This window comes from Pteronotus mesoamericanus, unplaced genomic scaffold (genome assembly GCF_021234165.1).
Source record: "Pteronotus mesoamericanus isolate MK-2021 breed Mesoamerican mustached bat unplaced genomic scaffold, CSHL_Meso_final scaffold_31, whole genome shotgun sequence".
Lineage (NCBI taxonomy): Eukaryota > Metazoa > Chordata > Mammalia > Chiroptera > Mormoopidae > Pteronotus > Pteronotus mesoamericanus.
This window is the reverse complement of record NW_026555312.1, coordinates 10,395,703-10,412,306: the sequence shown is the minus strand read 5'-3', so window position 1 is coordinate 10,412,306 and position 16,604 is coordinate 10,395,703. Positions and strand designations below refer to the sequence as shown.

At 38.4% G+C, this 16,604-nt stretch overlaps 1 protein-coding gene and 1 non-coding gene across 2 annotated transcripts in view; both read left to right on the top strand.

Annotated features, from left to right (window-relative positions):
- The window catches only part of E2F3 (E2F transcription factor 3), a 70,997-nt gene that overhangs the window by 37,463 nt on the left and 16,930 nt on the right, over positions 1-16,604 (top strand). The gene's annotated exons all lie outside the window — the stretch shown is intronic.
- LOC129085824 (U6 spliceosomal RNA) lies at positions 7,140-7,250 on the top strand. The gene has a single exon (XR_008530759.1). It is a non-coding gene; the product is annotated as a U6 spliceosomal RNA (small nuclear RNA).

Sequence of the window (16,604 nt, the reverse complement as noted above, 5' to 3'; positions counted from 1 at the left end):
ATACTGTTCTTCTGTAAAGTACAAATTCAATTTTATTTTTTTCCAGATGGTACTCAGTCGTCCTAACTACTTAGTAAAAAAGCCCAACTTTACCCCCATTTAAGTGCCACATTATAAAATAAACATTTGGTAAATGAAAAATTCCCACTATTCCCTTGTGAAACAAGAAACCATGGGTCAAGGTTTTTTTAGGGCGGGGGCTGGGGAATGTTTAGGTCCTTCATTTTTTACTCAAAGACGGCAGCTCTTCCACTTTCTCCTCCAAGGGTAATGTTTAGTCGTGAGTGAATGAAGTTAGCTGAACCCATCTGTTCCTCTCTAGAGTAATGATAAAATTTTTTCTCTTTATATAAACGTCAGGATTTATCTTAAGACAATGTCTCATTTCCCTCAAAGTAAACTGTCTTTTTATCACACAGCCTAAAGCAGGGTAGAAACCTTTCTAGTTACTCAAAGGGGATACCATCCATGAGCCTGTAGAACAGGAGTTCTGGTCCCCGCACCAGCAGCAGCAGCACCTGAGAACTTGTCAGAAATTCCCGTCCTTGACCTACAGAATTAATGAGTGACCCTGTGAGGTGGAGCCCAGCAATGTGCATTTAGTGGGCCCTGCAGGTGGTTCTGAGCAGGCTCAAGTTTGAGGCTCATGACCTTTGAAATTATATTTAATCCCTTAATGGAAAATTGCAACTTCGGAGTGCTGCCCTCTAGCTGGACAAATTTAGTCCTTATCTTCTTGACATGGAAAAATGTAAAGACTAGCAGGAAATGACAATGCCTATTCTTTGACAGTGGTATTCTTAAAGTATAAAACTTCTGGATTTTTCCAGGAGTCACAAAGATATCTATCTACTAGTGCTTTGACCTAGTACATCTTACATCCAAAATTCTGCCGATTGGGTCGGTGCTTCCCTTTGTCATATAATAAAAAACCAGCAAAACTGGTTTTTATAATATGCTAGGAAGTTTAGGAGCATTGAAAACTTCTCTTGCCCTACAAAAGCATCATTGTTCCTTCTTGTCCTTTGCCCCTCCGTCTTTAAAAATAATTTGGTATCAGAACAGAATCATATTTACCTCTGATGACTGTTTGCACACCGTAATTGTGCTTATGCTTGGCAGGATAAGGCAGTCTTCCTGTAAACAGTAGTATCTTCTGAGTCTATTTGCCAACCAGCTTAGAGCAGTGGTTCTGAAACTTTGCTGGGTCTTAGAATCAGCTGAGTAGCTTCTTAAAATCCTGCCACCCAGACCACACTCCTATAACTAAATTAATATGTCATGGCCAGGGTACAAGTATAAATTTCCCACTGGATTTCAGTGAGTACTCAAATTTGAGAACCAGGACTTGTGCGTTTGTTTTAAAGAGATTTTGGTTTCAACAAAAAAGACTATATAACAGGACTACAACATACAAGAATGTGGTTCTCTGAAAATGCCAAATACAATCAGAATAAGACATGTGTAGTTTAAATAGCAACTTGCTTGAAACTTAAGTCGCCTCCTTTTTACACGACTTTCTCATCATTTGAAGAACCCATGTATCAGCATGTGTTTCTCTCTGCTTCCTCTATTTCATAGTCACGGTCTGTTAATTATGTTGGTTGCAGAGAAAGTGACAAAAGTACCTAGAGGGGTCATTAGACTTTCCCATTGTCTCTGCTTTGATGCATTTTGTACATTGATTCAACCCGCTTTGAAAACTTAAATCTCCAGAAGCTTCTATCTTGGAGAGCTCCTTGGAAAGCTATGGTCCTTTTAGACCATTCTCCTACCTTCTGGTCCATCAGATATTACTCTGTCCATAGCAGCAGTTGACAGAACCCCCTAGAAGTCTATCATTTTATCAGTTGACCATGCTGTACAATTTTCCCTGTAGCAAGTCATAGTTGACTAAAAGGGGAGACAAGGATTGAGTACAAACCTTTTTACACATCATGCATTCCCTGGAGACAGGGCCTTGCTCATAATAAAGTGAACATTCTTTCACATTGGCCCTGGGGCAAGGTGTCCCTAATTCTCTGACAAGGATTCCATTTTGTCATGAACAGTGTAATAATAGGGTGAGAACAGAAGGAAATTCTGTCATCCCTTTTACAACTGCAGGTGACTCTAGGTCCAAATCCTTAGGAACTCAGGGAGAGAGCTCGTAAAATGACCCAGTGGCTGAGGTGAGCCACTCCTCCCGTTTAACAACTGAAGGACCAGGGGAGAGAGCTTCTGTGTTTGGCTAAGTCCCAAGTCAAGAGATTTTTCATATTAAACTTTTGCTTAGGGTTCTTAATGGTGTTTGAAGTATATTCTCCTTACCTGTGTTATTAACTATAAACATTAAAATTTCTGGAGATTAGTGTTTGTCAGGTTTTGGTCAGTGAACTCTTAGGCAGGGAATGTTGCTCAGGGATAGTAGTGCAAGTGGACGGAAGTGGTAAACTTGTGACCTGGCCTGTGGCTCAATTGATTGAGTGCAGTCCCACAAACCGAAAGGTCACAGGTTCAGTTCCCAGTCAGGGTGCATGCCTTGGGGTACATGTTCCGTCCTCAGGGCACATACAAGAGGCAAACAGTGGATGTTTCTTTCGCACATCGATGTTTTTCTCCTTCCCTTCCCCTCTCTCTGAAATCAATTTTTTTAAAAAACTTTTTTTTGTTTTTGTTTGTTTGGTTGTATTTTTTGAAGTGGTAAACTGGATTAGGAGGTGAGGCACGGAGATGCTACCAAGCATTCACTCAGGCCCTGGAAAGTGCTCCAGGGATTTTTCTAGTTATAATCACTTTGTACAAATGAGGAAACTGAAACCCTGGAAAGTTCTGTAACTTGGCCAAGTTTTCTTGCCATTCTCCACAATCTCACTGGTAAAATATTTTTTGTTATATTTTGCAAAGTAAGAAAAAGAATTACCACTCAAAACGTCATAAAGAGTATTTTCCTAAATTGTGATTCAAATGGTCCTGTTTTTCTCATTGCATTTTATGTGAAGTGACTGGCCACACACATACATATTTTTGTGAACAATGCAATATATGAGTACAAATAGAAATAGATTTTGTAAAAAGTTAATGTCAGTCCATTCATTGAAAAAAGTACCAAAATAATCACAAAATTCATTAATCATGTTTAATAAAACAAAAGGGGGTGTTGAATTGGTTAATTAATTTATAAAGCTCTAACATTCTCAGATCTGTAAACTTTTAACTGATTTGTAGAGATCATGAAGCTTTATGACACAATTTTTTCTTTAATTATTTGGTACTTATTTTGCATTCGTAGTGATTCATTGCAAAAAAAGTTAACAGCAGTAATAGGATCCTCTGGGTGAATTCTCAGGTAAACCTCATGCAGAGCTCTTTGAAATTCACTTGGGATTATTCATCCAGAAAAGCAATTCCTTTCAGGTTTGTGAACTCCTTTGCCCACAGGTGAGATTCCCAGGTTGAGAGCCAGTGGAAGGGGAGGCAGTGGAAGGATCTGATGTATATGGGCCTTTAGAGATGAAGACAGGTGTTTCTCCTTCACTCATCCCCCTTGCCTACATCTGGGATTAATTATAGACTACGGAGAAATTGTTCTCCAAATTAAGAGGTCTAACAAGAGTGCTTTTTGAGATCCTTAGTCTCCCAATTAATAGATACCTATTAAGGTAACAGCTGGTGCCTAGAATTGTGGTAATGTATGTAGGCTAGGGGTAGTGAAGAGATAAATGGGTTAGAAAAAACCCCACTTGTAAAATAAAGGAAATGAGCTATCAGCGTAGCAACATGACTGTACCTGACACTCACCATTGCCCCTAAGGGAGCCTCCCTCGCTCCACATGAGCTAAAGTTCTGTTCAGATAAAATGTCTCTTCTGTAATCTTTGAGCTGCTTGATCGAGTCAGGTCCTTGATAAACTTAATAGTTTGTTATTGATTTTTATCATTAATAAAGGTTAGCGTTATCATCATTCCTTTCCTATACAACATACTAGCAATTTTTTTTCAAAACTTGTTTAGGTAAAGAATATTTTTCTTTGTTCATTGAATTCAGTATCAGGTTTGTATATTTTTCAGAGCATTTGTATCACTGCTATTCCATTCCACATCTTCATAACATTTATTCCTAGTATGCTTTCAAGTTCTTTTTACCGGCACTTGAAAATGAACACAATTTCATATGTATTCATTAGCAATCACTGCTGTAGGCCTTTCTGTGAGAGAGAGAGAGAGAGAGAAAGAGAGAAAGAGTGTGCGCGCGCGTGCATGCACATTTGTGTGTGTGTGTGTGTGTGTGTGTGTGTACACACTTCAAAGGCAGTGGCTCATTATGAAGTAGAAAAAAAGCTAAGACCTTGTTCTGAATCTTTACTGGGTGAGAGAGGCTTCTGAATCATGATCTCTTATCAAAATGTTGGCCCACATAACAGAGTTAAAGTCCAATTCATGTGTCAAAACCTGGGGAGCCATAAAATTGCACAATGTAGGAGTAGAGGAATTTCACTCCTTTCAGAGACTTGTACCTTTTCTATTTTGATGGCTGTATTGTTTTGCCCTGAAGATCTAAAATGAGAGGATCCACTTTGTGCTGTCCAGATTAAGGGGTCTTTAAATCCCAGGTCAAGCAGTACCTGCTGGTGGAATGATTGCAGCTAAACAACCCGCTGGTTCCCCCAGCCTCTCAGTACCACCTCCCAGACCACTTACCCATTTCCTCAGCCTTAGGAAGCTCTTTAGTGGTCCTCTTTGGAAACAAATTTCTGTTCCTTGTTGTTTCTTTTATTAATAGTCACTTCTCACCTTAGAACTAGGTCATGTTTCATAGGTATTACTTGCCTTGCTTTCCAAGAATTCCATTCTGCCTCCTTTAAACTCTAGGGGATTTCTCAAAAAAAAACAAACAAACCCATAGGCCTTTTGGTAAAATTTTGTCATTACAAAGGGGATAAACTTATGTTTTCTTTGTGTATATAGTACATTTTAAATAATCTGTTCCCCAAGAACAGGATGCTTCTTTGGACAATTAGAAAAGTGGAGGCTCTTCCATCGTCATGTATTTTAACAGAATAGCACCATGAAATGCCATTCACGATACAGTTGAAGACTTGTTTCTTTCCCCAATTGTGTGTGCTCTTTTTTCTCTCTATATTTTCCTACTTGTCATATATGTATTATGCGTATATTATTTTGCTACATATGTATTATTTGAATGCTATTTAATGTCATGGATACTGTGTATGTTCTTTGTGGGGTTTTTTTTTTTTGTTTTTTGTTTTTTTTACTCAGTTTCGTTTGATTTTTCTATGTTGATAACTATGGTCCAACACTAATGCTGCTCTATAAATTCTGTTCACATCTCCATATGTACATGTGTAAGAATTTATGGTACAGGCTGAGGAGTTGTTGGTTTTCACTAAATATTGATGAATTATTTCTCCAGAGGGGTTCCTCCATGATCCCAGTAGCAGGGTGTAACCATTTTTGCGTGTTTTCAATGGTTAGTCTTTTTAGACTTTGCAATTTTTTACCAATCTGATGAGTATAAAAAAGTTATTTTAATTTACATTTCCCTGAATATATATGATAGTACTTTGACCATTTAGTAATCTCTTTTGGGAATTGCCTAATTCCCACCTCTTAGCTATTTTTCTCTTGAGTTCTATGCCCTTTTCTTGTTGGTTTCTACTAATTTCTTACTTAGTCTGGATAATAATTCCAAGGAGGTGATGTGCATTGCACATACCATCTCCAAGTCTGTGGCTTGACCTCATAATTTCATTGTAGTCTTTTGATAACCAGAGTTAATTTTAATATAGTTTTTGCATGTATGATTTGTTGTTTCTGTTTTAAGAAAACCTCTCCCATGAAGTCGAGTATTTTTTTTCTTTGTTTCTTTTCATAACTTTAGCTTTAAAGTTTGAAGCAAAACTTAATTTAGCTCTGGAGTTGAATTTTGTGTGGGTTGAGGTAGGAATACAGTTACATTTTTTTCTTCTCAGATAAATAGTTGTCCCAGCACCATTTATTAGCTAGTCCATCCTTTCCAGTGATCTGCAGTGTCTCATTTGCAATATGTGACATTAACATGTATGTGCAAAATTGTTTCAGGATTTTCTATTCTAGTCTCAGTCTATTTGCCTAATCCTGTGCTGGTGTACATTTCACTAATTACTATGGTAGTTGTTTTTTGTTTTTTGTTTTTTTCCCCGTCACCACTTATCCCCCTCATACCCTCTTCCACCTCCACGCTCCCATCCCCACAATCACTACAGTATTTTCTGTGTCTGTGACTTCTTTCTCTTTCTTTTTTGCTTGATTCCTGCCCCACCCCCACCCCAGAGCTGTCGATCTGCTCTCTATCTATGAGACTGTCTCTGTTACACTTAGTAGTTCAGTTTGTTCATTAGATTTCACTTAGCATAATATTCTCCGGGTCCAACCATCCTGTCACAAAGGGTAAAATTTTTCTTTTTTATGGCTAAGTAGTGGTCCATTGTGTGAATGTACCAAGGCTGCTTTATCCACTCATCTATTGAGGGACACTTGGCCTGCTTCCGAATCTTAGCTGCTATAAATAATGCTGCAGTGACCATAGGAGTGCATATGTTCTTTCAAATCAGTGTTTTAGGTTTCTCTGGATAAATTCCCAGAAGTGGAATCGCTGGGTCATAAGGCAGTTCCATTTTTAATTTTTCGAGCTATCTCCATACTGCCTTGCACAGTGGCTGCACCAGTCTGCATTCCCACCAATAGTGTGCAAGGGTTCCCTTTTTTCCATGTCCTTACCAATACTTGCTGTTTGTTGATTTATTGATAATAGCCATTCTGACAGGTGGGAGGTGATATCTCATTGTGGTTTTAATTTGCATTTCTCTAATTACTATAGTTTTACAGTAAAAATCTGTATATCTGGTAAGGCAAGTCTCTCTACCATGTCATTTTGCTTCAAAATTGCCTTGTTTATTCTTGGCTCCTTACACTTATCCTGTTCATTCTTATGTCTGCTTAAAATTAAACCACTTATAATATGCTTTTATTTTTCACCTCTTGGACATTATGTTATTACTGTCATGTATTTTATACATTTATTATAAAGTCCACAATATAATTTACTACTTTTTTTTGGACAGTTATCATTTGAAGAGGTTTAAATGTGGGGAGGGGACCTAGCTTTGAGAGCACATGTAATAAAGTTGGAACTATACGGAGATTATCATGGCCCCTGCACAAGGCTGACACACAAATCCAAATAAATGTGTGTGGGGGGCTTACCTATTTACCTATGTAGTTACCATTCCTAATGCTCGTAATTGCTTTGCATAGCTCTGTATTTCCACTGGCATTTCCTTCTGCTTGAAGAACTTCTTTTAATAATTTTTCTAGTGCAAGGCTTATTGATGAATTCTTTCAGCTTTTATACCTCTGAAAAAGTCTATATTTTGCCTTTGGGTTTTGTTAATATCTTTTAAAGATATTCTTGCTGGGTATGGAATTCTAGTTTGACAGTTTCCTTTCAATACCTTTAAAGATGTTGCTCCATTCTCTTTTAGCTACATTATTACAAATTAAATCTGCTATCATTTTTATTTCTCTGTTTGTAACAGCCCCACCACTTCCACCTGACCCCTGGCTGCTTTTAAGATTTTCTCTCTTTGCCATTGATTGAGCAGTTTGATTGTGATAATACCTTGGTGTACTTTGTGTTTATGTTTGGGATTCATTGAGCTTCTTGAATCTGTAGATTTATATTATCTATATCTCTACTTAACCTTTTGAACATAGGGAATACAGTTACATTAGCTCTCTTCTATGTTCTTATATTTGTTATTGGTACTAGGTTAGTTTTGACTGATTGATTTTTCTTCTGAATATGGGTCATATTTTCATGCTTCCTTGGAAGCCTGGTAATCTTTGGCTAGATGATGGTCATTTCTGTGTGCTAGACATTTTTGTATTTCTGTAGTTATTGTTGAGTTGTGTTCTAAGATGCAATTATGTTTCTTAGTAACAGTTTTGTCTTTGAAGTCTTGCTTTCTTAGACAGGACCAGAGCCGTATTTATTCAAGAGCTAATTTTGCCTCACTAATGGGACAGCACCCTTCTGGGTACTCTAGCCTGGTGCCTTATGAATAATAAGTGTTTTGGGTTTGTTTTTTTCTTCCAGTGTGGCTAGGATGAATAGTTGTCTGGACAATATGTCTTTTATTTCGAGCCCTGTGAAAGCTCTAGGCACTGTTTTCTGTTCCTTTCAGGTATTTGTTTTTCCTGGCCTTGGATAGTTTTCTCACATATGTTGTACTCATGAGTACATTGCGGAATTCTCAGGGGGGACCTTCTGCAGATTTTCACTGTTCTCTCTCTCTGAACAATTTTCTCCTTTCCAGTAGTCTGTTACAATTCTAGATCAAAGTAACTAGAATTCTTACCTCTACCTTCTCTATTGGCCTCCTTCTAGGTTCTTTCTTATTGTACTGCAGCCCTTAAGCGCCTAACGTTCAAATATAAGAATTGAAGTTGCCAGTAAGTGAAAGCTGAGTGAGCAGAAAAGCATCACTTTTTCGGCTTTCAAATTATATATTAGATTAAGTTCTTCGCATTTCTTAAAGTAAGATTGCACTTCAATTAGTTCTTAGGTTCATAAGTCTTCCAGGAGTGTTCCTAGTTTTTGGAGTCCTTTTATGATGCTCCTGCACCAGGGCATAGTTTATGAAAAACTATGTCCACCAGGACCAAGTGCCCTGTCCCTTGGAGCCAGAGAGGTAATTAAGCACAAGCTCTTTTTCTGGGACTTCAAGGGCTAGCGCTGTGCTACAAGCCATTTTGGCAACTAGGTTCTAAAGTAACTGTTCAGAACAGTTATCTGATGCATCAACAATACCTCCATGAGAGAACATTTGCTGACAGGGATTTTGGGGGTTCTGGTAATGAGGCACCTGAGGTGCTACTCTCTGAATTGATGAACCCATAGTAAGACTTTCCTTACTGTGCCCTTCGTTGCCTCTGTAACCTGCCATATTTTACTGTGCATAATGCATATAGCCCAAATTTTTGAGAGGAAAATAAGGATGCAAATTATACATGGTTAGTATTAATTCTATATCTACATAAATGTTTTTAATTGTTTTATTTATGCTTATGTGTTAAAAGTGTAACTCTAGAAGGCAATAATAACACCTGTATATGCAAAATAATACGGTGGAATGCGATAATTGGTTATGTTTCTAAATATAAATAAATAAATGCCTGAGAGAATGTATTAAAAAATTAAAACGAAAGGGGTTTTCTTCCCCCTGAAAGTTTGGGCCAAAAACATGGACATGCATTATACATGATAAAATACAGCATCATTTTAGCTATGAATCATTGACATAAAAAGGAGTATCTCCATGTGTTTAATTATCATGTTTTCTATGGATGGGATGAGATCCAACTATTTAAATGGATAGTTTAAATTTGCTTTTATTTTTAGTACTTGTTTCTAGTCCTTACATGTAACTCAAAGTATGTCAGAGATATAATTCCATTATTCAAAAAGAGGATTGGCTTTCTCACTTCATAAAATGTTAGTATTTGTTATGAGCAATATAGATATCCTATAATAAACAATAGTAATTACAGTATAATGGTTTATCCCATGAGTCCACAAACTGGCCTGCTGGCCAGATCTGGTCTACTGCCTGTTTTGCAAATAACGTTTTATCGGAATACAGCGAAGCCCATTCATTTATGTATTCTTGCTATAAGAGCAGAATTGAGTAGCTACAACAGAACTATGTCCCACAAGGTCTAAAATGTTTACTATGTGGTCTTTTACAGAAAATGTTCGTTGGCTTCTGCTGTATTCCATTGGTGTTGAAGTGAGGTAAAATTCTTAAGGCCAAAAACTAGGAATCAGAAAGGAAAGTAGAGATAAACTAAATAGTGCTCCGGTGGGAGATTGAAGTATACTATGGTGGGAGGCATCTGAGCAGCCAGAATTAGAACCTAAGCTTCCTAACTGCTCATTCCGGAATATATTTGAAATACTTAGCCAACCTTCAAATTGGCACCAGAGATGTCTCAAGAATTCTTAAATTTCATTTTATGGTCAATAAATAAATATTTAAGATTAGCAATAATTAAAACTAGAAAAACATGAATTTGGTAGTATAAATAAATTTAAAAACCCTCTTTTAAGTTAGTGGTTTAATTGCAGTTTTCTATGCTGTTTATTATTCTGAAAAACTATATAAAATTTAGAGTTCAAAGGTAATACTAAAGCCTAAACATTTTATAGCAGATGTAAACATTTTGCCCACTCTGATTTAGAGACCATTATGATTCACAGATATAGAAAGTCATCACAGCATTTCTCTTATTAAAAATACTAATTTTCTCCCTTTTTTGTTTTTGTTTTTATTTTTTAAATTATATTTTATTGATTATGCTATTACAATTGTCCCAACTTTTCCCCCTTTGCCCCCCTCCACACAGCACCCCCCACTCCCTCAGGCAGTCCCCCCACCATTGTTCATGTCCATGGGTCATGTGTATAAGTTCTTCGGCTACTCCATTTCCTTTACTGTACTTTACATCCTCATGGCTATTTTGTAACTACTTAGTTGTACTTCTTAATCCCCTCACCTCTTTACACATTCCACCACACTCACCTCCCATCTTGCAACCATCAAAACACTTTCCGTGTTCATGATTCTTTCTCTGTTCTTGTTTGCTTAGATTTTTATTCAATTGCTGATAGATAAGTATTTTTGCCATTTTATTTTTCATAGTTTTATTATTCCTCTTATTTTTTTTTAAATTTTATTTATTGATTTTTAGACAGAGAGGAAGGAAAGGAGAAAGAGAGGGAGAGAAACATCAGTGTGTGGTTGCTTTCTTGCACCCCCTGCCAGGGACCTGGCCTGCAACCCAGGATGTGCCCTGACTAGGAATTGAATTACTTAAACTGGCAACCGTTTGGTTTGCAGGCCAGTGCTCAGTCTGAGCCACGCTAGCCAGGGCTGATATTCTTTTTCTTAAATAAGTTCCTTTAACATTTCATACAGTAATGGTTTGGTGATGATGAACTCCTTTAGTTTTTTTCTTGTTTGGCAAGTTCTTTATCTGCCCTTCAATTCTAAATGATAGCTTTGCTGGGTAGAGCAGTTTTGGCTGTAGGTCCCTGCTTTTCATAACTTTGAATATATCTTACCAATCCCTTCCAGCCTGCAAAGTTTCTTTTGTGAAATCAGCTGACAGTCTTATGGGAACTACCCTGTAGGTTACTAAGTTCTTCTCTTGCTGCCTTTAATCTTTGGCATTTTAATGATGATGTGTCTTGAGGTGGGCCCATCTTGTTTGGTACTCTCTGTGTTTCCTGGACTTCCATACCTATTTCCTTCACCAAATTATGGAAGTTTTCTTTCATTATTTTTTCAAATAGATTTCCAATTTCTTGCTCTTTCTCTTCTCCTTCTGGCACCCCTGTGATGTGAATGTTGTACCTCTTGAAGTTGTCCCAGAGGTTGCTTATACTATCCTTTTTTTTTTGGCTTCTTTCTTCTTCTTCTTGTTATGATTGGCTGTTTTTTGCTTCCTTATGTTCCAAATCATTGATTTGATTCTTGGTTTCATCCACTCTACTGTTGTTTCCCTATAAATTGTTCTTTATTTCAATTAGTTTCTGATTGGATCTCTTTTATGCTGTTGAGGTCCTCACTAAGTTCCTTGAGCATCCTGATAACCAGTGTTTTGAACTCTGCATCTGATAGATTGCTTATCTGCATTTTGTTTAGCTCTTTTTCTGGAGTTTTGATCTGTTCTTTATTTGGGCCATGTTCCTTTGTCTCCTCATTTTGGCAGCCCCCCTGTGTTTGTTTCTATGTATTAGGTAGAGCTGCTTTGACTCTGTGTCTTGGTATCATGGCCTAATGTAGAAGGTGTCCTGTAGGGTCCAGTGGCACAGCCTCCCCTATCACCCAAGCTGGGTACTCTAGGAGCACCCTTTGTGTGGGCTCAGTACACTCTCCTCTCTTAGTTGAGCCTTGTTTGCTGTTGGCAGATCAATGGGAGGGATTTACCCAGGCCAGTCATCTGGAAGGACTTTTTGTGACCACTGAACACCAGTATCTGCCCTTCGTTGAGGATCAGCCTGTGCAGGGTCAGGGTGATGGTGCTCCATTATGGTCTGTAGCTGCCCACTGGATGCCCTGGCCTTGGGGTTTCCCAGGTGGTACAGGCCAAGGGCAGCCTCCACCTGTGTTTTGCCCAGGGCCACCCTGCCTGAGCTATAAAGCAATCTGAGATGGCTGCTACTTGTGCTGGGCTTGGAGATTCCCAGGCAAAGCCAAGCTGTGAATTTAGGTTGGCTGCTGCTAGTGCCAGGCTGGGGGTTCACTAAGTCCAGCTGTTTCATGTTTGAGAGGATTTAGGAAGTTGTGCATTATGAGCCAAGACCAGCCATTCATATGGAAAAACAGCTTGGGTGGGCCTGTTAGTTGGGTGGAACCAAGTCCCTGGGGATCTCCAAGGGATGGTCAAACAGTGATATCCAGGTTGATGGAGTCTCACTTATGGCACTGGCTTGCCAGCTGTGTGGCTCTGTGGGGGGAGCGTTTAGAGAGGGACAGTGGCCTCTGCTCGCCTTGATGCAGACACTTCATTTTCTCCCAATATAACATTGGTGCCTCTCAAGCTGCTACCCCAATGCTGGAGCTCAGGGGCAATGGGTCTGTGTAGGTGACTCCATGTGTGGATTCTTTAAGAGGAGATGCTTGGGGCTCCAGTAATTTCTTGCACCATCAATCCCTGCTGGTTTTTGCAGCCAGAAGTTGTGGGGATTTATCTTCCTGGCACTGGAACCCTGGGCTCAGGGGTCTGATGCTAGGCTGGGACTCCTCACTCCCGAGATAGCCCTCCCAAATTTTTACCCACTACATGTAGGTAAGGGACCAGCCTGTTCTGCTTCTGCACCCATCCTACCAGTCTGTATGGATGTAGTTTCTTTAATTCTTTAGTTAGTTGTCAGACTTTCTTTCAACTCAATTTCTGATGGTTCTTAGTGATGGTTGTTCTCTATATTAGTTGTAATTTTGTTGAACCATGTCTGCATCTTGACCAGAAGTCCAAAAATATTACTCATTTTTCTCATTTCATGAGTAACATTGGATCTATTTAATTTACCTATCGGACTTTCTCTTAAAATTCTTATCCCTTCATTCTTAATTTGGGATGGATTATGTATATGCATACATCTATATAGAATTAATCTCTAAAAGGTTTTCAGGGTGTTTTGGTTTTTAAGATTAGCATACAATAATTGGGGTAGAAACTTAGGTTGGAAAGATACTAGGACTTCAGCTTCTATTTGCAAAAGAAATCATTGCCTCGTTTATTTACTAATATGAAGTGCCTAGCATAGTGCCTTACACATAGTGAGTAGTCAGTACCACTTGCTGATAAACAAAAATTAAATATAGAGAGGGCCCTTTGTGGTTCAGAAAGGCAGTTTCATACATACTTATCTCTTTTCCCTTGAAACTCTCTGAAAATATAGTAAACAGGTTTTTTAAAATAATAATTAAAATTGAGAATGGGCCTTTTAGTGGACAAGATAATTCAACAGATGTCTGGAAAACAGAAAGAATGGAGGAGTGACAATCAATATAACAAGCAGAAGCAGCTATGGCCCAGAAGAGCATTGGTCTTCTCTTGAGAACTACAGAAGCTCAAGAGTGACTTAACCAAGAGTGAAAAGGGGAGTCATGTGAAAATCTTGACACAGAATAGATGTCCAGAATGCAGGAATCTTTTTCCAGACAATATTTGAGAAATTTCAACATAAATGAATTTGCTCCATTCTGGCATTTAGTAGTATCACCTCAAGTTGGATCATGCAGCTCCCAGTCGTCAGTGTATTGCTTTCTCCTTAAATATGAGCAGACACAAAGCTTGACTAAACTTTTGAGAAAAGACTACAAGATCATACAGTTACAGTAAGATTTTCTTTTTTAATGAAAGGAAAGATGACTATAAAGAAAACTGATTAAACAGGAAACAAAAGAAAACTTTAAAGGAAATAATAAGTGGCATCAAAGAGGCTATTCTATTCATAAAATAGGGAAGGAAGGAAGGAAGGAAGGAAGCTTTAGAGAGTCAACCTAAAAAGGAATAGGAATTTTAGAAAGGTTAGACAGAGACAACGAGGGAATGATTTACAACGTAAGTATTTCTTGTAGCTGAAATCAAAACATGCAGTTTTTAGGAGCCCATGAGTTTTTTACACATCAAGTGAGAAAAGATGCGCACCTGAATACATTATGAGATTTTACAATAATTTGAGACAGGCCTGAAAGGTTACAGAGAGATTAAAGTCGAATAGCTTCAAAAGAATGAGAATCAATGATTGTAGGTTTCTTATCATCAGCACTGGAGCAGTGCCTTCAGAGTCTTGAGTCAAGTGATGTTCAACCTAGCCTAACTATCAAGTGTGAGGGTGAAATATTCATTTCAGACATAAAAGGACACAAATTTTCTCTTCCATACTTCTGTTCAGGTGTGATCCAGGAAAACAGTTGATAACAGGGCAATCAACTCTTGGCGGACTGAAGCAGGAAAGGAATTTATTGAAAGGATATTGGATAACTAACTAAATTGCCAGGAATATTGTTAGAGAACCAGGCTTGGGGAACAGGCAGAAACAGAAGGATCAATGGCCTGAACCACAGCCAAAACACCAAACCACAGAACAATGCCAGCACCACTCAGTCCCTTCTCCCAGGCTCCCCAGCTGTCACCAGGGGATGTGCCTGCCTGTGCCAGCATCGGTAACGCCTCTGGCCCAGGGTTCGGGGAAGCTGAGAAAGGGCAATGGGGGTCTTCAGCCTCTGTGGTAGAAAGGTGGCTGTGCCCCCTACCAAGACTGACAAAGTGGGGAACTTCTAACAACAGGGGTGCAAGTTCCGAGGCTGGGCAGTCAAATAAATAACAGGTGTCCACCTCAGACATCAACACCCCATGCAGTGAGGGAAAAGTGCAGCAACGCAGCCATGGGACAGGCTTGGAGAACAGTCAGTCTAGTGTCTAGACAGCAGGAGGGCCAAGAGTTTCAGGCAGAAGAAAAAATGGAAATTAAATAGAATATTTGATATAATATGGAGAGTTGGAAAAGTTGAGGATGTGGTTAAGGCAAATAGTGCCAAAAATCAGGAAAGACAATTGCAAACTCCCAAAAATCCAAACAAGCTTTACAAGAAAGGAAATACAATCTCAGTATACTATTTAACTCAGTATACTATTTAACTATATACTATACTATTTAACTATTTGTATAGTCAAAATGTGCAGTACTGGTTTTTTAATTTAAACAAAAATAATGATGTAACTATTGGGGAAAAGTGTGGAAGAGAGGTAGTATGGTATCATGAAGGAAATGTATGTAAATAAAGAAAATGGCTAAACCAAGAAATGGCTGTGTAAGCTTCTTAGAGATACAAAGGTGACTCTGGGGAGGTAAGTCATAAACTTTCTGAGCTAGTGTATTTTTAAAAGTCATGTGCATTTATTTTTAAATTGTTTAAATTATTTTTAAAACAATAAATGTATATGGAAGGGAAGTCCACCAGTTCATAGTTAAATACCTTCTATTCGAAACTTTGTTAGTCAGTTTGAGATTGCTTTTCCTTTAGAAGCATTCATATGAGGTCTGTCCAGGAAAAGTCCAGCCATTGTTAGTATAACGAGAACGGTTCGTGTGGCATTGCTGTAACCTAGCAGTCGAGGAGAGTATACTGGAATGTGCATGTGTGAACAATGACAACTTCACTGTACTAGACAGTGGGGGTGGTAGACGCTGGTGAGTGAGAATATGTACTGTGTGGCCATTGCATTCAAAATGACTGAATGAATAGAGCGATCAATCTGCATTAAATAGAAGCATTAGAACTGGAAGCTAGGTTTCTTTTATTAAAATCCTCATGCCCTAACCAGGCTGAGCTGATGGCCGTAATCCAAGTGAGACTTGGCTGTGGTCTGGGCTCCAGCTGGAGATTCTCCTTTGGGTTATTTCACTAATGTGCTTAACCTGGTCCTCATTCTTTTTATTTAATTTACATTTTCTTCTATTTCCCTTCTTTTCTCTATTCAAAATGCCTGTCCCATGTTTGGCTTTGAGACAAAATGTATCATATATCTAGTTCTTTCCCTTGCCCAGATCTCCTATTTACTGGGGTGAGGGGAGTTTATTTTAGTGTTCACAGTTTGTTAACCTACAGCAGGCCGTGCCTTTTTCTTGATTTAATTTTTTCCGGTGGCTCACTTGAACGGTGGATAAGAACACCACTTGCCTTCCCACCATAAAGCTGGGATGCTCTTTCTGGAACATAGCCAATTTCTGTGTTGAACCCAGAGCCAGACACATTGAATGCTGCATGAGATTTTCAACAGTCTTAAAAAATAAACTACCAGTCTTGTTTTGTTTAACCTCAAATGGAAGTGATTTTTGTTTTTCTTGTAATGCAAGTAACCCACACTCACCCTAAAATAATTTAGAAATATAAAAAGCTAAGAAGAAAATAAAACCATAATCCTACCATGCAAATTCCCAAACTATTTGACATGTATTCTTAGCTACCTTATCTCTATGCATATAATTTC